The 26982-nt window shown below is 40.4% G+C and overlaps 1 long non-coding RNA gene across 1 annotated transcript in view; it reads left to right on the plus strand.

Annotated features, from left to right (window-relative positions):
• LOC137870127 (uncharacterized) overlaps window positions 1–26640 on the plus strand; it is a 75243-nt gene extending 48603 nt beyond the window's left edge. Inside the window, exons 2-4 of the long non-coding RNA XR_011102679.1 lie at window positions 25892–25947; window positions 26274–26345; window positions 26447–26640. This is a non-coding gene — a long non-coding RNA (uncharacterized lncRNA). The remainder of the gene's footprint in view (window positions 1–25891; window positions 25948–26273; window positions 26346–26446) is intronic.
• Window positions 26641–26982: the final 342 nt, after the last annotated feature.

Below are 26982 nucleotides of genomic sequence, written 5' to 3' on the forward strand. Positions count from 1 at the left end.
TGGTGTCTCAAGGCCTTGTGGTTAGGCAGGTAATGGGCTCTTTAAAATTGGCTACTTGCAACAAAGTTTCACCAAACTTTAGAAAATTAACAAAATAAAATAGTGGTGAACTCTGAAACACAGATTGAAGAGGCATTGAAGAATGTTTTTTACAGTATATTGTATAGCAAGAGCAGGACCATTGTGGAAAAAAAAAGGGTTCAAACTGTAAACAAATTGTAAGTGAACAAAATTAAAAAAGATAAACACTATTATTACTTCCCAATACCAATACCCTTGATTCCAATGTCAACCTGTGTCTGCTCCTGCTTCTTTACCCATCAGATTTTGTGATTTGTCAATTTTTCAAGCACACTTTGTGTCATTTGTTCTTTTAGACAGTGACTAATCTTGACTGTCAATGACCAATGACATCCATCCGTTCCTCCAAAGAGACGTTAGATGCAGATTAATTGCATCACTTGTCCTGTTAGTGCAGGAAGTAGTCAACCACAGTCTCACAATCCACCATGTAGACCATCACCACTGTGAGGCTGCTCAACTAAATCTTATACATCACTCAGTCCATTACTCCCTAACCTCTTTGGCATTAACATGCACTTAGTCCTAGATGTTTACGGCTATTGCATTTAAGAGCTCAGAGAGAACATGCCTTCTTCTGGCATAAAAAAAAACAAAAGAAAACTCCAAGGCAGTCCAGACATGCAACGACCTCCTCAGAGTTTTATGTTGTAATAAAACATGTTTACATGCTTTTTGCCTGTTTGGACCCAAAGGGCACAAGGGTGAAAAGGTTATCATGAAGCCACCATCTGCCCCAACCTTCAAAGGAATCTTTTCTTTTTTTTCTTGCCTTGAGGCGTTTTTTTATTTATTACATTTTTACTTTCTTAGTTTCCCCACCCCATCCAACACAAAAGTAATGTTTTAGGAGCATCCCAGAATTAGTAGAGGGCTGGTGTTTGTGAGAAAGCAGAGGATTTCTATTGCTCTCCTAAAACTGCTTTGAAGGATTTATTACAAAGATCAATACTTGGATTTGGATGGGAATGAAACACAGACCTTGACCTCTTGAGTCCTTCAAAAGAAAAACTAAATGTTTCTTTTGGGGTGGCAGAAATACTGAGAATCTGAACTCATTAGAAACCACCACTCATCCCTCTTTGCTGTTGAGTAAACTTGGCTTAACCATCCTCCTCTTATGTCTAGCTTTAATTTCTTAATCTTTTTGCTCTTTCCCGTTCAGTCACTCTCTCTCCTATTACCCCTTGGTGCCCTGATACACATCTTTGTCATCAACAAATGGTTGGGTCTTAGTTTTATTAGTGCCCCTGTTTAAAATGATTTTCTGAAGGGAGCGCAAAGGTTCCTCTGCATGGCTGGGCCCATCTGTGGTGTGGCATAATGATTTTTTCACGCCACATTAAGTTAACACTGCTGCCAGCAAAGAGATCCAAGACCCAGTTTCTAATTGGACTAAGAGAGGGAGAGAAGCGGGAACAGCAGCAACATAATACCTGGCACTTTTCGACCTCAACTTCATCCATTCTTCCCATCTTCTTATCTATTTAAAAAAAAAAAAAAACTGCTCTGTTGATATAGCTAGACACTTTTTGTATTGCCCTCAGTCCAATCTGTTGTCGCACTGAAAGATGGAGAGAAGGATTGCCATTCGGCTTTGTTTGTTTACACCCCTGGCAGATTAAAAGTCAGTGTCAGGTCATTTTGTTGGGCAGATAAGGTATTTGGGATTGTGGTGCACAAGGCCAGGCTGCTGGTCAGAGCCAACCAGCTACACATGAGTGGATTTCCCCAGTAGGCTTAAGCTGCGTACAAGCGTGCTGACCCACTGGACTATTTAATGCAGTTTTCTTCTTTGGCAAGGCAAAGCCACCTCTGAGCTCCAACAATCATTTAGCTAGTTTTGGCTTTGAAAGAAAGTGAAAGAACAACACTGACCTGTTTAAAGTTAGATTCAAATGAACCAACGTAATTTATGCTTCCCTGCTGATTGTGTTAATTGTTATAGAATAAATTAAACAAAAAAAAGTTTGAACACACAATTTCAGCAAGGGAAAGGTATTGCTCATATCAAAAAGTGTATTTATTTGGGTTATTTGTGCAGCCCACTTTGGGAGCTCTCAAGGCAAAATTTCCAGAGAAAAATCCTCTCTGGTGGACAATGTAATTGTGAATTGCTTACAAAAAACAATGGAGAGTGAAACCATCTCAGTTTTAACATGTAATGGTCTGAGAAAAAAACTAAAAGGGCTGCATTAAATCTGTGTTTTGTTGAATCATGTACAGTTTCCTCACTTGTCACAACCAGTCATGTCTGCATGTTAATAACAAAAATGTAATCACGACATGTCATTGTTGGGAATCATGGCTCTCTGCATGACTGCTTTCGGAGATGCTAACATTGGTATGACATGTTTTAATTTGCTCTGTTAGAAAACAGCCTCCAGGACATTCCTTCACTGGAGAACAGCCCCATCCATTTTTTACAATGTACCTGACATCCTGATTATAGACAGGTGAGCAAAAATTGACAAGCAGACTAATCTCTTATTCTTTCTTGAAGTGGGAACTGGAATCTGCTGTCTTCTTGTGGCTGGCAAAACCCTATCTTTTACGTGAAGATTTGACAACAGCTATATAACTGACACTGGCAGTATGTAAGGCCACGCTCACAGCACTGCTCATGCTGATCTCTATCATGCCATTCAAACACTTTTTGGGATGTCCCTTGTGTTGTATAACCAACAATCTAACAACTCATGAGAAGAACAGCTTAACTGACTGACAAAACAAAATGCCAATGTTTACTTTTAGTTTTGCATGGTATTGTGCAGGGGTCTCCTGGGTGAAAGTCCTGTTAGTTTGACTCTTTCACCACCCCTTCCACGCGCTACCTATCTGGACTACCTACCATGTTATATGTCATTTGCTCTGAGCATGTAATGAGTACATGGGTGTGTTTTACATTGAGTTAGTTGCAAGTCATGTGCGTTGCATTCACATGCTAAATGGTGCATCCAAGCGTCAGTGTTAAATGCCGAGGAGCCCTGACCAAGCTGCAGTATTTCACGCATTGGGAGTGAGAACAGGTTGGGTTTATACAACTGTCGTGTCAAAAAGCTGGTTTTACAATAGATCAAATGTTGCCTTAACACGTGTGTCCACCATGCAAATGCGACCTCAAACCACCATTTATACAAATTGAAAACAAATGTCAGTTTTACTATTGCCAAATTCCAATCTGAATGTCACAGAATTTGAATGCCAAGTCACATGTAGGTTGCTTTTCCTGGGATTTAACATATGAGATTGGGTTTGAGTAAAACAACACAATGCTATATTGTTAAAGATACCATGAGAACATGAGATCTGAGTCAAATGCAAAGGAAGAAAAGTCATTATATGCAGGTAATGTTTTGCAAGTCAAACACCGTTTTGGAAAGTTGGGACGCAACAATTCTTTGTAAAATCATAGTCTAGCTGTGATTCTTTAAGCAGGGTTGTAGTTTTTCCCAATGATTAGAAAGCTTGGCCTATTGACTGACAGAATTTTAGCCTATCCATCCTGGCTGGTCCTAGGTTCGAGGCTCATCAAAATGTCCACTATTTAGGTCCTTGATAGGAAATCCCAGGGAACACAGACTTCCACAAAAATGCTACCTTGCATTAGGGCTGGCCGATAAGGAGAAAATCAAATATTACAATATTTTGGATCATATACCTTAATAGGGTTGACCAATGGGGCTTTATATAATACCATAACTAAAGTCATGGCCATATTAATTAACCCTAAGTCAGTTCTAAATATAGGTGCAGTTGAGTTTGAATTTGTTTGCTTCATCAGAGGTGCTTGATGTTGAATTATTAAGGCATTAACAGTAATGGTAAATACATTAGTTACTGATCAGTAGAGTGGTAGATGCATCTGAAAGACTTCTGTGCTCAAGAGAGTGCCCTTCAACATGTTGTATAAGCTGATTGTTCACTAGAAAGACGATAACAATAAGCCGTGATTTAGACAGGAAGGGAAATCACAACTAAATATACAGTGATGTATGTGAACTATATGAATCTGGATCAATAGAGGCTCAAGCCACAGACAAATGTAAGTCTTCAAGAATGTCTGAGGCACTACAGCCCTTTCATGTATTAGTTCTCACACACACACACACACACACACACACACACACACACACACACACACATATACACACACACACACACACACACACACACACACAAACATACTGATTAAATACAATATCAGCCAAAGATACATGCACATCCCAAAGAAGAGGCACACACACCCATCAGTGGGCAATGATGCAAGCCAAGAATGCCTCCTTCTATCTCGACCTCTATCTCCATCCTTCTCCCTTCTGCCCCTATTGGGGTCCTCATCCTTCTTTCCTTGTGGACACTGGTGTCTTCTTCAGGTGATGAATGCTTCTTCCCTTTCACACTGTCTGGGTTTGGACGCTCTTAAATTACCCCAAGCTGAAGAGAGGAAAGGAAAGAGGATCTTAAAAATAGCATTTGGACTGGGCTTTTTCTTCACGGTTGCCCCTCCCTGACCCTACTTTAGGCCCCTTGTCACTCTTCCTTCACTTCCTTATTCCCTTCCTCCCACCTTTCCCCCTCTATTTATGTACAAGGATGGGAGGTGGGTTATTGATGATAATTCTGCAGACCTGTTACTTCCACACACACACACACACACACACACACACACACACACACACACACACACACATACACACCATTTCCCCCCACAGGCTTTAGCTCTCTTTCTTTCTCTTCCACTCCTCGGGCTCTCACATGAATAATGTTGTCCCCAAGCCAGAATGAGGTCAGGAAAGTAATGGCGAGACATATTGTGCAGTTAAGGCTGTCTGCAAATGGCCCATCAATAATCAAAGGCCACGCATTAGCAGATGCAACATTGTGTCTCTGAGTGTGTGTGTGTTTTTTTAATTGAAAATAGATGGTGCTATTGATTATCTTATCAACTAATCCCTTTAGTGTTTAGTGCAATAATTGATTGTTTTAAGAATAGAACCAAGCACAAATTAGTTGGAACAGGAAGAATCCTGAGGATGATAGTTTGTAAAATGAATTTCTCATATATTCTTTTTTTTCTTTTGAGAAAAATACTTTTCTTTTCACAGAAAAAAAGAAAGGAAAACAAAAGCATTTTTTTGGTGGAATCTCAAAAGAATAAAAATACTCCCATAGGTTTTAGGTACATGGGATGTGGTGGCAGCCAAACGAAGTCCCAGAGTTAGCACTTGGCATATAAATTGTTATTCCTGCAGTTAAAGTGATGAACAGCCCACAGCTCCACCAGGGTCTGTTTGACCTCCACTGTTGGCACATCAGCAACACAACTTGTCATCAAAGTTTGTTACAGCCCAAAGAGCCCCAGTTAACCCTTGACCTTTCACCTCTGCTGCCTCTCCGTAAAGTGGGTGCCTTTAACTTTGGGAGACAGCTTTCTTAAAGAGTATGTGGAGGGGTTCTGGGTCACGGACGTGAGGGGGGGGGGGGGTGCAGTGTCATAGGCTGATGGGTTTGGTGAAATAAGTGGGGGCTGGCTTTTTGTTAAAAGTCTTAATTGTGCCCTGCAGCACTCTCCTCAATCTCCTTTTACAACTCCCCAGCTTAAATATTTACAAACAACCAGCGCCATGGCCACATGTTTGTCCATTCTCTCATTTGCTGGTGTTTGGAGAGCTCTTGTTTCTGACTCAAAAGCCCATTTAGAGCGAACCTACCTCCCCCAGCCAAACTCCCTAATTCCCTTTACCTATTACCACGTGTCCCCCTATAAGACAAATTACTTATTTCATTACCTCTGAAACTATTTCCTGTTGAGTTTTTGTCCATAGTGGAAAAACATGATTCCTGGTATCTATTTTTAAAATCACAACACATAAAACCAGGAATTAAACGTAAGCCAAACCTCCAATAATTAACTTACAATGTAGGTCTGTGTTGATTCAATTGCAGCTTTCTCGAACGGGTTAGATAAAGTTTGCTGCACTCTCTCAGGTCTACATACCCCCATCTAGAAGCATGCAATTGATTCAAAGTTTTAAAAGGTAGAGTTTCCAGACGGAGGAGAAATCAAAGTATGCATTTAAGACATCAATAAGCGTAGCATGCCAATAACAGCCAGGGAGGCCAGGGCAGAGAGGCAGACAGACCAGACCTGTTGAAAGGAGCTGACTTCCATTCAAATAACCTCCAATGCCGCTTTGCTCCACCGAACAAGCTGAACAAATCAATACCATTCATTTAAAGTCATTTTTTGGTGAAATTATCAACAAGTGCTGAGGAACGTTTACGTGTGTGTGTGTGTGTGTGTGTGTGTGTGTGTGTGTGTGTGTGTGTGTGTGTGTGTGTGTGTGTGTGTGTGTGTGTGTGTGTGTGTGTGTGCGTGCGTGCGTGCGTGCGTGCGTGCGTGCGTGCGTGCGTGCGTGCGTGCGTGCGTGTGTTGTGATTGTATTTAACATTCACCCAAATGGAACCAGGCATTCAGATATTAAACACACATTTGTCTCAGAGGATTCATATGGTCCTATCAAGTTGCAATACGTACAGAGAACCATTGGGCATACTTTAAAGTCTCAAGATATAAACCATAATAAATGTATTGTGATTAAGTGCAGTTACAGAATGCGTCCTCTGCTGCTGTGAAGCAGAACAGATGCCTTTTTATTGAGCACATGGTTTAGTTTTGGGGATCGTATTGACGTTCTGACTATCACTTCAAACTGTCACTTTGAATGACGGGTAAGAATATTGATCACAAGAAATAAGTGGGGTGCTACCAGCAGCAACAAGGCTATTAGTGTACTCCAGTGAAGCCTGGAGCTCTGCTAAGGAGACAAGTCTTTTCTTACTCTTGCGAGGCATTCAACTGTCTGGGATCTGGCACATGCACTTTGATAAGCCATCATTGTCCTGTGGCCCAAAACCCAGCAGTTTGTGATGGTCATTGTGATTGTGTATTTAAATCAAACGCTTCTCTGAGTTTATGTGGAAAATAATAATTATCTTAAAAATTACATATTTCTAATGAGGTGAGATGAAGGTAGAGCAGAGTGCAGATCATATTTTCCGTCTTTTTGTCTGAATAGAATTTGTGTCAACTGGTTCAGATTTGACCACAAATATTCCACCTGTAATTTTGCTGTATCACATCATATTGCAGGTACAAATGCCGTGCTATTTTTGGCACACCATTTAGAAATGAGATGTTGACCACAGAATATTTGGAATGTATTTCATTGTCTTAAGATGTTTCTTTATGACAGCTCATCTAATTGTCAGAACGCTTAGCTGCAACAGTCCTGTTTGATGTAAAATAGAAACACAGAGGTTTATGAACTTATTTCGCAGCAACCACGTCTTGGTTATGATTTAATCAAAATATTCACAATGGATCATTATGCATAATGACTCTCCACTTTGGTACGCCACTTTTCAAATTAGAGGCTGACGAACACACACAGTAGCTGTCCTGCTGGCTTCAGACGGCTGTGGGGGTTTAATCAGCTGAAGGGGAATGCTTTAATACTATTTGGTGATGACAGATACTGGTAAAATAAATCACCCATTAATCTTTCTTATCAAGGCAGATTGATTTACTGGCATAGGTACAATCGCATTAAACCTCTAACATCTTACTGTGTTGCTAAAACTTAACTCTCAGTCCCCCAGATAAAGTTCTTATCTCAACAATTATAACTTATCCCATGAATGCATATTTATTATTACTACAACAGTCATTCATTATCTGTTTATGCAGCAGCTTCCATTATTGACAAATACATAACCATATAGGAATATGATTATAGCTGCATATAAGTACATTTTAGTGTGTTATATAAAATATTGATGTATTACCAATGTGTCTGTAGAGTGTATTAAATATTTTTGTTCACATTATTCCCCATTGTTATGTTATAACTCCATATTTCTGTTATTCATTTATTTTTTGCTTGCTGTTGGAATCTCTAAATTATCAACTGAGTGGAAAACTCAATCAAGTATTTGGGCAAAAACAGAGACCTGTGTAAATGGGGAAAATATGGCCCATGACTCATCTTCATGCAAAGTAGGTGAGAGATGGTAAATGACACAAGACAAATGTGGAGGCAAGCATGTGCATGCAATGGTTTACCTGTCAACAAGATGCAGAATGATGGATATGGGTAAATAAAGAGGAGAAAGAGGGCAATGAGTTTATTCCATCTGCAATGTGTGTGTGTGTGTGTGTGTGTGTGTGTGTGTGTGTGTGTGTGTGTGTGTGTGTGTGTGTGTGTGTGTGTGTGTGTGTGCGTGTGTGGGAGGGAGTAAGTCAAAATAATGCATGTGTGTTTGTGTCCATGCATGCTGCTGTGTGTCAGTTTAGATGCAGGCCAAGCTCTGTGTGAATATAATGAGACAGCAACACAACTTACCTGTCCAGTTGCCAGCAAGAGGTCAACTACAGGTGAACGCAGCATTTCTTTCTCTGACACATACACACAGATGAATGCACACACATGTGCTTGCGTACACACATATACACAGTACTGCTCACACTAATACCGCAGAATAATTTAAAAAAAAGTCTTACACTGTCTGCTCTGATACTTTCAATGATGTTGCATTTGCTGTCCCCTTTTCCCATCACCTCCTTTCCTTTCCCTCTGTCTGACTTTCAGAAGTTGCACAAAAGTTTCCCTAAATCCGATTGCTCTGCCCGTACTGTAAATATATATTTTTTTCAACAATGAAGATGCAATGGCTTGCCGAAAAACATGTCTTCAGAAGAATGCTTCTCCCTTTCTGTCCTCGGAGGATTCAAAATCCTCCTTGACAACGCGCATCCTAGCAAGTAGTGCATCCTATTATTTGATACACCTGTCTTTATAAAAGGTGTTAATCTGCCTAAACCTAGGTTCATATCATGGGATTTATATAATCACTCACTGCATTCTTTGAAGAAGTATTAAGTTATTAACAGAGACAGCCTTCTCAACAACGTATGTAATCAATTTGACTGAGACTTAAGTATTTCCTCTCCATTTAATGCTGGATTTTGCAGGATAAAATGACCGGTATGTAGTTTTCTTCTCATCCTGAAAAATATGTGATTTTGTGAACTAAACTGTCCAGTAAGCTGTTCCTTCAAATCAGAAAATCATTTTCAAGCTAATCATTTTTTAACAGCCACTGACAGTGGATAAGGCTATTAACAGATTGTAGAGGAAGGCAAATATAAAGGCATTCTGAAATCTCTTTAGTCAATAAAATGTTGCCCCATCCACAACATACATATGTGACGATTTCAAAACACGTCACAGGCACTCCATCTTAAGGGCTTTGAGAGCTGTGACTGGTCTAAAAGGCTGAGTGTGACAGTCCCTGAGGAGCACAATGCTAAAATGTCACTATGGTAGTTCATTTAGCATTGCTGTCCCACCAGAGAGCCATTGGGTCTTAGCAGCCCTAATAGTGTTCACTGCACCAGCCACTTAATCCAACCCTGGCCTTCCACAACTCTCAGCTCTCTGCTACATACACCCCCCCCGGCTGGGGAGAAGGGGACGTGCCAGTGTCTCAGAGTCAATTACAGGTCCAAGGCAGTCCCTGAAGAGCCAACAACAGCGTTTGTGACAAAATGGCCTGTCCTCATTCCTTCATGAAGATGCAATTTGCAAGAGCAAGGAGAGGCTTTTGTGGGTGGAGTGCAGAGTGCATTTCTTCGGAGCAGGAGATCATGGACTCCCCGTAGACGATGCTGTTAGCCCAAATGAATAAATGATGAAATGGGCTAGCACATTGTGCTTTAATGTAAAAGTTGAGTGCAGCGCAGTGAATTTAGACTGCATGAAGTGTCACAGGTATAAAGCACGGTGGATCTATAGTTAAGCTCAAGGCATTTATGACTTGAGTGGGCCGGGCACAACTCAACTGAGTGCAGTGTTAGAAAAGATGTTGGCACAGAACGAGGCTGGGAATGACAGACTGAGCTGAGCAACAGATCAGAGATAAGTCACTTTAGAAAACAACAACAAAACCAATTTCAATACACACTTGGTCATGTATTATTAAATGACGTATTTTATTATTTATTTAATTCATCAGCTAATAATGTTGTTGTAACCGTTGTGGCCTACTCATGATTGTTTTCATGAGAGTTAATAGAAACTTGAATGTGTACTTTATTGTGGAGGTGCTCTCAAATTACAGAATCAATTAATTTATATTAATAAAGTTACGACATTCACGCCTTGTCCCAGGCATTGTCTTTCTCATACAAATTTGATTTTACATTGGACATTGCTACAGCAGTCCTTGTTTACCCATTGCACAAATGTTGCTGTGTAATGCAATGCAAAATATACAGTGAAGGTTTACCGGTCATGGACAATGGCAGTACTTTGGGATTTGTCTGCAGTCTTGTGTTATCTTTGACATCCACAATATATATTTTGAGAGCAACTGAGTGTTTTTGTTAAGTAATCTTTACAAATTTCTATTTCAAGCTCTTTGACTTAAATGCTTGTATATTGGTAGAATTTTTTTTTAATTGATCAGATAGCAGTCTTGCAATGTTTGCGCAAAAGACCTGCAACTTGTCTTCAATAACATTTCCCTGTTGTGTCTTCCCAATAAATCACTGTTTTAACACTATATTTACATCTCGGGTTTGGTTGGGAAGTCACTGGGCTGAATCTGGATCATATAAGGAAATTCTGGACTGGATAACAAAGCATGAAATGCTTTTCCATTTCTCCAGCAGCTGGGGCACCCTTGAGCAAAGTGCTTAAATGTCCCTGTGGAATGACTCGATGGTGACTGGCTATCCTGCAAAATCCCCTAAAAAAGGAAAATACATGTGGGTGAACCCTCTTTTCCCTCTGCAACTGTTCTGTGAGGTCTCTAAATTAAATAGAATCTCCTCTTTGCTGCTGCAGCCAAAAGAAATCGTCTTTGTTTTGTCTAAGCTGTGTTTTGACCTTTGCACTCTTCCAACTCAACACTTGAGTAAGTGATTTTGATCAGCTTAATGGCTGAAATGCTGTCTGTGACTTTCAATGACCTGAAAATATTTCATATATAATCAGTGTCTTGCTGCTACTGGATGCATAAATCAGCATTGAAAGCTTGCCTATATTATCAGACAATGTCAAATGAATGTTTTTATGTCAATAGTATTTCAGCCCTGAATTTCTAAAGAGTTCCTTTAACTGAAGTTATTAAAAATGTCACTAGGGTTAGCTGTCAGAATTTAAAAGACTTGTAAGACCATCAGGTGATGCCCTCCATGTGAACAGTAATAACTCTATTCTGCACAAACACGACAATTTGCATTTGACATTTACAAAATTCCCTTGAATAATTTGTTATCCCAAAGCTATCTTTCTCAAAAATCACAATTCAATTAATTAACTTAGGAGTTATCTAATTATATTTGTACAGTTAAATTCATTCCCTATAGAGGTAAGACGTCAATTTCTTTAAAGCTCTCAATGGTAGTTTATTAGATTACCTGATTAAATGAAGACTGAATGATCGGAGGGCAGAAGGCAATGTTTTCCACCTTTTGAAAGATGAGTTTAGAACTAGCATGAATCACATGTCTTACGTGGATAATTTGCTGCTAAATGCTCTGTTTCTGAGTGTGTGTGTGTGTGTGTGTGTGTGCGCGTGTAAGTACAATTGTTCAATGCTGCTTATGAAAATATGAATTCTAGTTCCACAACTACAGCGACAATAAAAACAAGTCATTACACAATGGAATAGGATTTTTTTCAGAAGATGTCACGTTAATGCATTTGGCAACCCAGGAAGTGACTCCTTTTTTATTTTATATCTGTAAGGACAAACTTCTTTTTAAATGTTTTCTTTTGAGATTTATATCCCCTATAATGATTCCCAAAAAAATGTGTTCAATCGTTATGTGGCAGGGATCTGATGGTGCTTCAGCTGCCAGGGTGAGTGTTTATTTTCACAAGTCTCAGAGAAGCATAAACACTGAGGGCTGAGTGTGGGGGTGGCCATTTTTATGCCAAGTCTGCAGAGTTTTAAAAGCGGCACCAACCCTGTGTTGTTCGGCAACCAGACAAGGTATTCCCTTTCATCCGACAAGGATTCACCCCATTTCATGTCAACAAGGCCCTTTAAGCTCGGAAACTAGGTGGAAAAGAAAAAAAAAAATCAACGGAAATCACTGTGACTTGTAGTTGACAGACAAACCTCTTCCTCTAGACTAGAAAAAGAAGAAAAATGAGGCTCGTGTTGCAAAAACAAATGATCTGAATGCGTCTCAGGAACTTGTCCAGGCACGTTACCTTTCTGACGAGATTTTGATCGTCATTCTCAAATGAAATCACTGTGTATCATATCAATCAGCCCTGAATCACTGCTATTAATGGTGTACGATTTAGTCAGAAAAGTTTAAAAAAAGTCTCACAGTGCTGAGCTGTTTTGACGGGTTGCGGCATACCTCACCACGATGCTTTAGCCAGGTGACGCCACAGCCGGATGCAGGTGTTGTCTGCTTGACTCTCGGTCAGACCCGACTAAGCCAGGACAGAGGCCCTGCCACTCGGTCATTCATCCACCACCCCTCCTTGTTCCTCCCCTTTCAGCCTTAAATGCCTGGGCTATCTGGCTCAATCAATCACCTGTGTAAAGAGCAATGGCTGTGTGTAAAGGGAGAACTGTGATGCGGAGGGCGGGGGGAGGGAGAGAGAGCTGTGAGGTGGGTGTCAGGGACAGGTGGCCAGGGTCAGTATCTCTCTCACCTTGGCAGCTCTTCTCCAAGTGCTCTTGACAGGCTTACATGCATCCACCCACCTGCACAAGAGGGGCCACGGGCACACATATAGAGTAGGTGTCTCTCCCACACACTTGCACGCACATGGACACATGCACGCTCACGAACAACAGCATGAACTGCTTCAGGCTACTGCCGGTCCCTAGGGGAGCACTCGAACTATGCTAATGCATGCCAGTTCATCAATTTAGTCCTGGACACAACAAGCTTTCTGGTCTGCCTGGGCATGCATATTACTCAAGGTTAAAAAGTTATCAGGGGTAAGATGGCCACTTCTGTGTGAATGAATCTCCATATCATGAAAGGAAAATCAATAGCTGTAGCCAATAATGCGGCAGATGGAGTTCAGATGCACCCAATCCTTTTTAATGCACTGTTATTAGTTGGGATGTGACAATCACTGCAGGCAGTATTATCTTACGTACTACACAGTTCTGTAAATGTTAATAATGTTGACAAGAAGCCATTAACTTACTCAAATAACCATAATGACACTTGTATATGTTGCTCCCCGACCAAAATGTCTTAGGTTGCTTTGCTGTAGTTATAAGTGAGACATGCCCCAACAGTGACACTAAGTTTCGGGAGTGATGGATGTTCTGCACGTACGTAGCTGAACCAAGCAAGCAGCAGCCACATGACAGCAAAACGAGATGGGCAATTAGACCAAGAAAGAGAGGGAGGGGTTTTACAAAATGAGTGAGATTGACTCAAAAAGAAAACACAGGGGAAAGAGGAAACGGAGCAATACGAGGATGGGGGATTAGGTAGGAGGAGAGAGTGAAGGAGCGACGGAGGGTTGGGGTGGTAGGTGCTAGTATTAAGAAATCTCATGCATTTGTAATTTCCATTTCTATATTCAGATTTGTGCCTCTTTTTATTTGCTTTTACAAAAAAAACCTCATGAATATGGATGAGCCTGTCAATGTGATGGTACTGTTCCTTTACATGGACCAAATAAAAAAAAAATATTTCCCCAGTGTTCACTTGACCGAACATTTCCTCTGCCGCAGTGGACGACTGCTGCACTGCTGCTTGTTCAGTTGCTTTTCAAAGAGTGTGAGAGTTTTTGCGAGAAAGAAAGCATGTTGCAGTTTTACCTCCTTTTGTATTTTAGCATTGCAAAATGTAAATGAGGACTGTGGGAAGTGGAATAAATGGGATGAGTTCATGTTTATATACTCGCATATGCATAAATTCAACACAGCACACACACACAAGTTGCAAAGATATGGAGACTTGATTTCAATAACTATTGGCTCCCTACTGATTATGTACTGCTATTCACCCTAAGCCTACATATGTGTATGAATAATTTGAGTTCAACCCCCCACCCATCCCAATAACATGCCAGTGCTGTAAGCTTCCCAGTCAGCATATTTCTGATCCTAAATCCCAGTGATCAGAGAATTTCAGTGTAAATCCTGTCATTTTGCCCTCTAACACAAGACATGGTTGTTTTCATCACTTCAGCTCTGTGATAGTGGATTTAGACTCTGTAATGATACTGATAACTACAGTGTAAGTAAGGAAACAGAAAGAGAGAGAAAGAGAGAAAGACATAGGGACTTAAAGCTGGAGAACGGTCCCTTGTTCCGATGCTTCTTAAAAATAATGAGCAGCAAACCAGATGCATAATTTACTAAGTAGTTAGGGCATGATAAAATATGTCAGCTGAAGAATGATCTTTTTTTTTTCTTCTTCTTTTCTCACAATCTCTTAAAAAGGAGAACACAAAATAAGCATGAGAAGGAAAGTGGTGACTTTCAAGCGAGGAACCAAAACATAGAGATCTGCTCTTACTTACACAGTAAGATATGGTGTTGGTCAATTTGATTTGTGCATGGCTGACAAGAACTGAGTAGAGTAGACATCATCATTTATCACTGCTAACACACAGCAGGATGATCACTTCCGTTCTCAGCCTGTTGTGAAGGAGACACAAGAAGCAGACTCATCTGGCTTCCTGCAGTCTCAGCTCAAAGCACTTAACCTCCGACACAGGCCTAGGTTCAGCTCCAAGGCATGGGTCGTCACGATTACCACCCCCATGCTCCCCTACCCCAATGTACAGACTCTTTTCAGCAAGGGATAGTTGCTGTCACAAGGAGGTGATTATACATGTGTTTTCTAACCAGAAGAGAAAAGGTGGTTGGGCAGAGAGCAACTATGAAGAGTCTCCCTCTCCTCCATCTGTATCGATATATTAGGAAATACCTTGAATTTCATAAGGTACACAACAGAGAATCCAAGTTTTCTTCCTTGGCGAAAAAAGATAGCACTGATGAAAGATTGAGTAAAAGCATGCAGACACTGTTGGCAAGCACACACAGTGGCCAGAGGCCTTGGGGGAAATGCCAGATGTGTCCAATTTATCACAGAGACGGGTGAGAGGTGGGAGACAGACAAAGGAACCCGACGGATCCCTCTGTGTCTCTTTAGTAGCAGTTTTCAGTGTGTGCAAGGGAGTGAGAGAGCAAGAGTGAGAGAGCGTGGTCTTGGATAGATGATATGTTTAAAGTTATGATCCAAGATGTTCTGATACATATCGTTTTTTCTTGTATAGCCAAATTACGCGAAACACTAGTGATGCAACCCGTCCCAACTACATAAAGGACTGCTTTTCTATGCACTCTGAATCAGGTAGGACTTTCCCAGAATACATCCTCTAGCATATATCAAGTGATCCTTTTTAAGTTGCAGCTGCTTGTTTGTATTATACAGAGCCAGTACTGGGTACTTATGAGAAGCAATAGCTACCATGAATGAACAAACAAAGACAGTATGTGGCATCTGACACAAAAAACATTTAAAAAACTGATGATTTGCAAATTATGCATGTAAAAAAATAAAACTGATCTTGATCCTTATTCAAAACCCTAACATGGTCTATTCCATGCCAACGAATGTGACTGAATGGGATCCCACACCAATTAGCCCCCTGCCGTGCCATACAATTCAAGTGTGCACAGTCAGCAAACAGCCGCTGCCCACAAGGCTTAAGCCTCTGCTTCTGGGCGTTCCTTCCACCCCAGGTAGGTTCACACACGTATCAACACGAAATCCCTGCGTGATCAGGCTGGGATCTGTTCCCAACGGACGGTTCTCAATGGACCCACACCTGTGTGCTTCATTATAACCTAAAGCAAGGATTAAAAACCTCTGAGTTCCTTGGCTGTCTCAGTCAGCAGTCAGTGAGCTGTCAGTTTCAATCCTGTATGATGTAAAGAGTAGGCACGCCACACTTTGACAACTGTCCAAATAATTTGTTGTTGCACTTAACATTTTTATTAAAGGCATCAAGCTTATCCAAAGTGACATATAAGAATATAAAAGGAGATAATGCTTAAATCTCTGGATTCCCTAGAGCAGTCAAAAGCAAAGACTGCAGGCAGAATTTGACTGATAACGCTGCCATTGAAATCTCAAATCTATCACAATTCAATTATGTAATTAATAAAAAGCTTTACACTGAAAATGAATTTCAGATACATGTGATAGCAGAAGGATATAAAGTGCTATCTACATGTGACTGCATCTCAGATTTCCTCTCATCTTAAGCTTTCTATCATTGATGCAGACCAACGACTACATAAATCAAAATATTGAAAATGGAATGGAAAGTGTATTAATCTTTCTTTAGAATTAAGATCACACACGGCGGCAAAAAGAAAGAAAGAAGGAACAAACACACGTCTGGTTCTATGTGATATAGCATTTACTCTTAAAATCATTTAATGATAAAAGAACTCAACCTTTTTTAAGACTGTCATTACCACAGTTAATTATTCTTCCCAACCTGTGTACTTGCAGGGCAAGTGTTGCCTCAACATCATTTAGACATGTTAATTACAGCGTGCAACAGCAATTATGCCGGTTCTTATTTTTTTTTTCTTCCCACACCTGGTAGAATCGTCAAGAGTTCTCTGCATCATGCCGCTGGTTTGGTATGCCCCGTCTCAATATATGTTTGAGTTGGCACTGCACCAAGCATTTGGAGGCGAGTCAGTGTTTGCTTAAAAAAGAGTGACAGTTTTCAACAAAGCCTAAGGTTTTTTCACTTAGGGATCCAGACTGGGTATTGGATGGCTGAATGGGCTCAGTTTGCCTTTTCAGAGTCTGACACGGAGGAGGCCGTGTAGAGGTGCTGTGTATTCCAATGTTCTAAGGTTCATATGTCCTGCCACCCTTATTTGCTATGGAAGAAACTTTAAGAACCTCTTTAAAGCTACTGTTACATTAACATAAATATCATCAAAAGGTGCAGAGCTCATTATATATTTGTATGTAATAATTTGAATAAGTGTGATCATGGCTTAGCATTAGCTATACATGTCCCTTGTTAAAGATATTTCCTTTTTTTAGAGAATATACGGAGCATGGTGGTGCAGAGCTGATTTTTGGATATGAAATGTGTTGATTAACTTCTGGATCACAAGTTGATTGGCGACCAGACTGCTGATCCTGGAGATAAGTAATCCAACACTGAAATGCTTTACAGGCTCTCCTGCAAGACAGACACAATGGCTCTACTGGGGAGCTTTTAATTCAGATCAGGTTCTGCTGGAGCCAAGTCAGACAATTGGCAAGACACCAAATCAGGCGTGGTCCTTGTCTTAAGCTCTTTTCAAAAACCCTATTTAAAATGATGAGATGATCCTGCTATGTTTTACATTTGATGGAGTATGAATGGGTTTTGATGGAATAAATTAAATGAAGGGAAGAAAACAACTTCATTGTAATAATGGGATTTCTCCAGAGGAACATTGAAGATCATTTTGCCTATGAAAACTTGAACCAACCCTAAATCCATAAGGGGGAATGAGTGAACGGCAAGGTTCAGGATGATTTGCTGTAAGGAGTAACTCTACACTAAACCCTGTATGGAGGAAAGCAGCATGACCTGCTGCGCTTGACCACACCCAACTGTGATACAGAGTTAGTGCATTTTTAAGTCATGCACTAAACATACATCAACTGTGAGATTACTGTGCAACAGGATAAACAGCCTTGGTGAAGTAACTCTTTTAAGCATCCAATTTGAATGCAACATTTTTCATTTATCATTTCTAAAATATCAATACATTGCAGGTTGGTTCATTAATGTTCAATGTTGGACAGCAAAAGGTTAAGGTTATTTAAGGTTTGTGGTAATGGTTAAAAATAGTGTGGACATTGTTTTACTATTGTTCCAAATTAGTAGAAAATAGTTTCTGATTAAAACTGTTGACAATGTGATTCGTGGCTGAATAACTACAACATTGTCTCTGGAGAGACACATTGCTGTTGAGTTGAGCACATTTTTTGTTTCAACACTTTGAGCATCACAAACAAAAAATTCATCCCCCTCTGTGTTGTAGCGGTGGCTTAAGTCTCAGCAGGAAATATCTCTTAACATCAGCAGCTAAAGCTGAAAGTGTCTACATGGCTCGTACAGTCCCAACATTTCCCAAAATAAACAATGTGCAAAATCTTATTCCAATTCTCTGTTATATGTGTAGCTGGAGAGAGAAAAACGTGGAGCAAAGGTTTTCTTTTCTTCTAAAGAAAAAGTAAGTCTCACCCCTTATTTCAAACACATCATGTCTTGTTGCTGAATTGCATTCTGGTCTCCTAAGGCTACTGTGGGTGCAGAAACTGGCATCTCTGCCAGTTTGACAATGGTTTCCTAATGTTTGAGTGCTGAACATTGGTGAAAAACAACTCTCAAAAAAAGCCCATGTTCCAGGCTATTTTGCATTAAAGTACTAGATACTGACAGTTAATGCTGATGACAATGGGTCATTTTTTGTGTCGTTTTTGGGGAGAAAACATCTTTATTTATGTTATATATGTAACATAAAACACAGTGATTGAGTTTGAACACACTCTTTGGTGGAATCTCAATGCTTTCAACTGACAAATAACACTTTGGAAGAAAACTGATTCTAGTGGATGTTGTTAACTGTGGCTACAGAAGGTGGGAATTGTTTCTTGACAATAAAATATTCTTAGTCAAACACCATCACAGCACACATCACACCCAATCTGGTAGTTTCATCACTATCAGTGATTGAGTTCAAGTCCAAAACACATTAAAGGAAGCCTCTCACTTCCATTTCCTTTCTGTAACTAATTTAATATGCCTTTTATCATTGTAAAATTTCACTTGGCTTTAATGTGTCTTGTTCTTCATGCTGTCTGTAAACAGGGTACATCTGACAAACAGCTGTGCCAGTCCCTTTTAGAATAAAATATATATTTATTACTTTGTAGTGGCACTGAGGAGACAAAAAATATACACAACTAACTGCACACAATTCTTATGAATTCATTAAAACTATCTATAAAGCCACACATAAACCACACATAAACCATCAAAAAAGGCATTTGTCATCATTTTTCACTTTCCATGTTCCAAGCACTGACTTTCCTTTTCAGACAAAAATCTTTAGTAATCCTGTCATCTGCTGTCCTCTCATCTCTCTCTCTCTCACACACACACACACACACACACACACACACACACACACACACACACACACATACTGCTGTTCTCATAACTAAAGACAGCCACACATACTCATACAACACTTCTAAGTTGAAAAATAAAGCGGACCAGTATGACATGATGAATAGCTGTATCATCAGTCTTGTTAATTGTCAACAACTTCAACGACGTGTGGCAGTTTGTCACAAATGAAAATCAGCACAAGGCTCCAGACAGTGAAAATTGTATGTTGCTAATGAAAAATTCTCTATCAATCTCATGTCAACCCCAGATTGCCAACTGATTGAAACATTCATCTCATCTGAATATAATGGAGGATTCCATTTCACAAAACGATTAACACTATGATGCACCGCAAAGTCAATCTTTGTCAAGTTTCCTCTTTCTTGTCCATTTTCATTTCCACTAAAATTAACCCAGCCATTTTCTTCAAATATAGTAACGCACAAATGTTTTCATTTCCGTCATAATGGGGGTTTGTGCATTTAAAATAAAAAAACATGAAATAAAAGCCTTATTGAAAAGTTAAAACAAGACTGTATAATCTCGCCATTCTCTTTGCTTTGTTTTTTTCATCCTTGCTTTTTAACCAGAGCCCCATGCTTTTCTTCAGTCAGCTTCATAACAAAGAACCCATTCAATGTTCAGGTAAGAGCTACAGAGTCGCTAAAAAAGTCAAAACTCCAAATAGCTGTCACTCAGCAAAACATTATCAGGTCAATAAGACAATGACGACATTATGCTAACGTGCATGTTTCCTGGTTTCTCCTGGAGCACTGAATCCTGGTACATAAAGATGAAAAGGGCACTTGGCGCAGTCGTGTTTTTGTTTGGTGTTGCATTACCAGAGAACGTTTTTTGTGCTATTGTTTCAATCATGGACTATTATTGAAGTGTCAAACCCATTGCGGCTCTATTTTCCCATCTGTAATGATGTTTTACCTCCTGGAATTCAACTTGACTTTGGAAAGTTGCAAGAACTTTCCAAATCTGGCAAGTCGCACTTGCCAGATCTCATTGTACTTTCTTTTATTCTTGAGATGAATCAATTGGAGTATGCATTATTTTGCTTAAGAGTAAATTATATTGTGTTTTGTTTTTGTTTTTTGGAGGGGGGTGGGCAGTAACCCAGTGTGAAGGCAATATTGATATATCACTTTGATAGTAACAGCACTATTGCCATTTTAGTTGTGTTGGTTTACTTTATATTTGAGTCGCTCAATCTTTGATATTCGGTGATCAAGATGACAACTAGGAAACAGTAATAGGAAACAGAAAAAATAGGAAACAGTATTATGGCTTATGATCTAGTGCCTTTTCCTAATTCATCCTGCCAACTCATCCTCCAGGTCTGATTTAAATGATACTAATCCATTCATCTACCCCTGAGCATGCATCCATCCATCTATCTATCCTCCAACACACCCATCCGTGCATCTACAGTAAGCTGTTTTATCCATTTTCACCACAGACCACTTCTTTTGTGTTTGTGGAGGTGGAGAGCAGCTCTGTCTGTACCCCATCTTTGATATGCTGTGCCCATGCCAGCTTATTCCTAGGCAGTAAATGGCACCAGCTCACAGACATATTGTCTGAATCCTGCCACTGGAGTTGGGATGGCAGCTTTAGGCATGTCAAGCCTTTGGGCATCAGGATTGGGTTTCCCCAGACCCCCTTGTCAAAGGATTAGCTCACACTCTGATCATCGGGAACGCAAAACTGTTCCTCGTCTTCTCCGTTGCCACTGCAGACTCTCATTCCTTTGTATTTCTTTCACGCCTGGTGAAATTTTGCTAAATGTGTGGCAGCAGTCTTACTATATTCCTCTGTTCCCCTACCCCTGCTTTTTCTCTCTCTCGTTACTCTTTCCACCTCCCCCATTTCTTCCTTCTCTCCCTCTTTCTCCATCACTTCCTCCTCTCTTTTTTCGCCGTGTGTTGATGAGCCTGAGCACTGTTTTTTTCTTCTTTTTTTTCTGAGGAAGGAAGAGGGATTATGTTAAGCCCTAACTCGGGTAGACCAGCCTTATCTTGCCTGTAGCAGCTCCGTGCACCAGAGAAAAACAGGCTGGAAGAGAGCACAGCTACAGGCTGGGGGAAGACAGTAGGGGAGGAGAAAAAAATGGGCATGGCCAGTAATATAGAACACATCCATGTTGGTTTGTTTTTACATTGTTGGTACATTTGGCCATCTCTAGCCATGGTTTTCATCATGCTCCTTGTAAAATCGCTTTTCTAGTATTTGCATATAAACAGGTACATTAGCTTTTTTTTTTTTCTTCTTCATGTGGCCTGCAAATTGCTCCAATCACATATCTGATGTTATTTATCCTGCAGTGGAATGACAGTGTTCCCCAGGTGATTTAGACTCCCTGTCCCTTCCAAACTACCCCTCACCAGGAGACTCAATTGTGCCGAACCCTGCTCCAATCCCTCCTTTTAGCGTATCTTCAATTACGGCTGCATTATACTCAATTAGGGTGACTCTAATTAAAGTCCCATCCCCTGATCCATTTCCTGAATGAAACCTTCCCCCTTTACCCCAGTCCTGAGACAATGGGCCATGTTACAGCAGGGAACAAGGCCCCACTGTAAGCAGGCTGCTGGCCTATTCACCTGGCCTAATTGCCCTAGCCCTATAGGGGGCTGTGCTCCTGGGAAAGGCCCTGGCTCTGGGGGGCCCACGGTGAACTCAAATTTCTTTGCTGTGCCTGAGACAGGCATCTGCCCAAGGACCAATGGGAAAGCAATGGCAGTAAGTGACGTAAGCATTTTCAAATCCAGAAGGAAAGTATAATTTGCACTGCTGTTATGACCTGTGTTCATGACATAACCAAATATCTCAGTAGACCAGTAACTGCCATGATCTAAATAAATACAAAATGTATGGAGGCATCAACTTGTTAAAAGCAAAAGATCCCTCAGGGCAAAGGCCCATACACACATTAGCTATAGTGTTACCCCTTTGTTAGTGTTTGTTGTCTGGCTCCATTTACTTCAATGTCATCTGAAAGCTTTGCCAAGAAAGCTACACCAACAGATTAGCTGGGACTTGTGGGGGCACCAGAGCTAACGGAAAGTAAGCCTCCATAAACCGAAGGACGACATTAAGATACCAACCAAGGACTTGGTCTTTCAAATACGTCTGTAAATCCAGTATGCAAGAAAACCAAAATTGATGAGACTTTAAGCCCATGCATTGTGTCTCTCTAACGCACGACCCTATGGACTCTGTAATTCCTTGGTGCAACAATGCCATGGATTCTCAAGGCAAACATACATCTGGTAAATGTTGTCCTTTTAATGTTTTGTATTACTGTGCCATTTTTAAGGGAATATTGCAACTTTGCAAAACAATTCTTTCATATTTGCAGTGAGGAATAGAAACAAGTGGGCATTCAGAATTGTTTTTTAGAAATATTAAGTTTTTTACTTATTTTGAATCATCAGGTTACTGTTATCAAGTCAGAATGGCCTCATAATGACAATATGCTTGACAGTGCAGTACAATGTGTTTGAATTTAAAATATATCATGTATTGTATCTTAACATTGCATTACAGAGCGGAAACTGTGTAAACCACAATCTTGAAGTGACCTGAGTGGCCCTGGGGTTATTAGAAGGCCAGGGTGGGGTATCAGAGGGGGGAGGTATAGGGCAACAAAGCCTCTTTCTTCACTCTTCCTCCTGATCCTATCACTCCATTCCTTGGCTGGGGAGATGAAAGACTAGTCTGTAATTGGAGAGGAGGGAGCAAGTGGAAGTAATGAGAAAGTAAAAAAAAGGGAATGGCATAGAGAGTGCTTGAGCAGTAGGTAGGGGAGAGTGAAAGAGAAAATACTTTTGATTTCCTCAAATTAAGAGAAGAAAAACAGCCCAACCCTGGTCCTCTATCAGGCCAGAGTTTGATTGACATTTTAGCAACGTGAAGCTCTCGGCTGTAATAACTTGCCTTTGTGAGGAGAACTCAACGCTTTGTCTTCCTTCTTGGTGGGGCCCAGGGTTCAGGGATCAGCATTGACTTATTATGACTGGCTTTTGTCCTTCAGGAGCTGTGGGAGACTTGACTTGCCCTTTTGTCTGTCATCGGAATAGGGATCCCATACTGGGGCTGTTCACCAGGCATGGGAATGCTGGAATGACAGCTGAGGACAAGGCCAAAACATGTAGTGTCCTCTGATATTGTAATACACGTGTTGTTAAGAGCCCCAAGCCTAATATCTTTAAAATTAAACAGGCTATGTTGAATGTTATGTAATAATGAATCTATTAAGTAATCTTAAAATGTCTTCTTTATTTAATTGTTTTATTTAAAAGGCAATTATCAGCTCCATAAACTCATATAATGGTGAACAAAACGCACACATACATGTACAAATGTATCGTGCTGGTCTGGAGGTTTGAAAGACCTCACTGAGACACCTGTACATGTACACTATAACTCAAGTGTGTAACCTTGCCAACTCTGTAACCTCTCAAGCACCCTTAGACTTCATCTTTTTTGGGTGGAAAATCCTTTGAAATGGAACCTAAAAAGATAAAAAAAAAAAAAAAAAAAGAATTGGAACATGCAGACATAACTTGTTAGGAGTTTGAAATATTGTCCTCAATGTTAAATGGTCAACTAATGGATTATTATGCCTGGAAGATTTACTCTTGTCTCCTTCTGGAGTCTTTTAGTTGCTTGTCCATAAAGGGGAATGTCTTCCATTATCCAGTTGGAATTTTTAAGGAGGGACCTGGGCGCTTATCTTTGGCTCAAATCTGCAAAGCCGGGGTCTCCTGTTCCTTCACCCTGCCTTCATAAACTAGGGCAATAAAAGAGCTGTTACCCCAACCCACCCAAACCAAGAGCAACACCTGGCCACGACTGTGGACAAATATTTTAAATAAAGATACAACATATGCATTAAATTACGACCTGCAACATGCAGCATAGTTCATACCAATGTACAGTTTGATTTGAATGGTGTACCAACTTAGTATATACCGATACATACAAGCAGGTATAGGGGCACAAGATACGACTAACTTAAAATCGTATTGCCTTACATGTATGTTTAAATATGTACTTTACTGGTACAGCATCAGTACAAAAAATTACACTGTAAATAGGGCGCTGCGCATTATGGGCTTTAATCTGAAGCGTTTCGAAAGAGTGCATCAAAAGGGACTGAGGACTAAGCAGGAATGCAGAGGAAGCTTAAATACCGTGAAGGAGAAATGGAGGGAGGGTAAGTGAGACACAAGGGTATGGAGGTAGAGAAATAGAAGAAAGTGGAAAGGACGAATGGCTATAGCAAAGGTCAGAGAGGCAGCAGAGAGAGAGAGAGATGAAAAAAGTGTTAAGAATTTTTTTAAATAATATGTGTGGGAGGAGAGAGTTGGGTTGAGCTACAGGTTAGGGAGACACATAAAGGGGGATTCAAAGAAAGGAATTGGGAAGTTGTGGTTTTCCAAACACTGTAGCTTTAGTAAAAATGATCTTAAAAGGGGTTGCTATTCATTATTTCTTACCTGTATCCTTTACATGCTGTGACATACATTCACAGAAGATTTGCCCCCAAATGACCACCATCATAAACACTGAAAAGTTCTAGAGGACAGTATTAAGACAGCCAGTTTGAACACTGAAAGTGACTCTTTACTAACCAAAAACTATTGTGAATCACTTCACAAATATTTTGTGAAATGCCATCCTTTAAATGCTAGGCGAAACTGAAATGATTGGTAATGAGAACAAGAAATGGAATTTACAAAAGCAGATGAAAAAATTGTTTAGAGATTACCATGACACGTTTATCGTTTCTTACAATGTTTCCTGGAATCAGTGTCTTTTCATAAACAGCAGTTAAATGTTGACCTAACTTAGCTGCCTGTACAGCCTGAAACTACAAATAGATCAAAAATTACACAGAGATGGTGTTTCCATTACTCGAGAGCACATCACATTGACTTATATTAATTTCCTGGAGAACTACCCTAAATTTAACCATAACCGCTACTTTCCTAATCCTAACCCTCACACTTACCTTAACCTTAAAATGTGATAATAATATACTAACATTATATAATAACGTTTGCGTTATGGGAACTTGCATTTGGTCCCCAAAAGGAAGGCGAGTACCCACGATTTGACAGTGTAAAAAGATAGATGTCCCCATAACATGGCTAATACAAGCCAACACACACACACACCTACGCGTACATGAGCCAGAAATACAGCCTATTTAGTCACGACTGTGTGCCCTCTTGACTTTGAAAGTGACTTGAGTGAAAGAAATGTGCTCCCGACCTTCAAAGAAATTGGCTCTTTTCCACCTGGCCACCCCTTCTTATTTCCCTTCAGCCATCTTCACATCCTATCAAGTTAAACGTTAAGATGTAATTACCTCTGAACTGGGTGAACTACCAAGTGGGGGGAATGGCAGAGTTATAGGGACCCACTGAAAAAAAAACAGTAGCTTATAATCACGACAGGTGTTTTCTCCTGGGCCAAACGGCAATGAACATGAAAATGAATGTTTGAAATGTCTTCAGCAGGGAGAGGGAAGAGAGAAAGGCAGCAAGAAGGGAGAGCGAGCATCTAAGCAACAGAGGTAATTATTCCGCGACTCCTTCACCTGTGACAAGAGGCTCAGGCGAGTGGGGGTATTTTCAAAGGGAGGCAGGGAGGGATGGGGTGGGTGGTTGCTGCTACCCAGAAAGCAATTGGCCCGAGACCTCTTGTGCTGTCCCAGCCGACTTCCACAATGACATAATAAGCCCTTTAACTCTCGCCCTCTCCCTCCCACACTCAATTTCTCTCTCTTCAACTAGCTGATGATTATTGTTCTCTTTTTTCTGTCTTCACTCCTTTCTCTGTATACAGCAAACAATTTGACCATTCTCTCAATTTAAGTTTTATTTTTCTCTTTTTCCGCAGGCCTTTTGTGCTAGCCAGAGCTACCCCCTCAGTCCAGGCGAGAAGTAACTCACTCAGGGATGGAAATTAAAGGTCAATTTTGGTTATTACAAATTGTAAGGTCTGCAATCTTGTGGCTACGTCAGATGTATAGCTTCAATTCTTCTTTGCCCACTTTCTCCTTTTTTAAACAGCTCTGGAGCCTTGGTCTCTCTTCATGTGGATGGCTGCACTCGAGCTGTATAAGACAGAAAGCACAATAAGAAACTGGAAGAGTGAGGTGAAAGCAGCAAACACCAATCAGCGTTTTCTGGTGGAGGTAGCGAGACAGTACAGAAGCACATCTATTTTCTTCAAGTGTCACAGATCAATAATGTTCTGTCGGTTCTTCTTTATAAAATGATACCTTTGAAGGAAAGGAAGAGTGAGGGAATTAGGTAGGTGGAGAGAGTTATAGCCAAAAAGGTGACAGTTGTTTGAACTTGTGACCTATGACTCAAGCTCCAGGCCATTTCATTCAATTAGAGAGCGGACTCCAGTTGCAGTCCAAGACACAGAGGTAGAGAATCTCCTTGCACTGTGCGCAAACTTGAATTAAACATTTACGTGATCGGAACTCTGTGTTTCTCTGGGTGATGGTCTTGTTAGCCTGCACACAATTTTCTGTTTCACGCACCTACTAAAGGGAGGAAAGTCTTGTGATAATTAAGAATTATATTATAGGGAAAGG

Source organism: Cebidichthys violaceus, unplaced genomic scaffold (assembly GCF_023349555.1).
Source record: "Cebidichthys violaceus isolate CVI_PGR_0920_01 unplaced genomic scaffold, fCebVio1.0.p SCAF_13, whole genome shotgun sequence".
NCBI classification, from domain to species: domain Eukaryota; kingdom Metazoa; phylum Chordata; class Actinopteri; order Perciformes; family Stichaeidae; genus Cebidichthys; species Cebidichthys violaceus.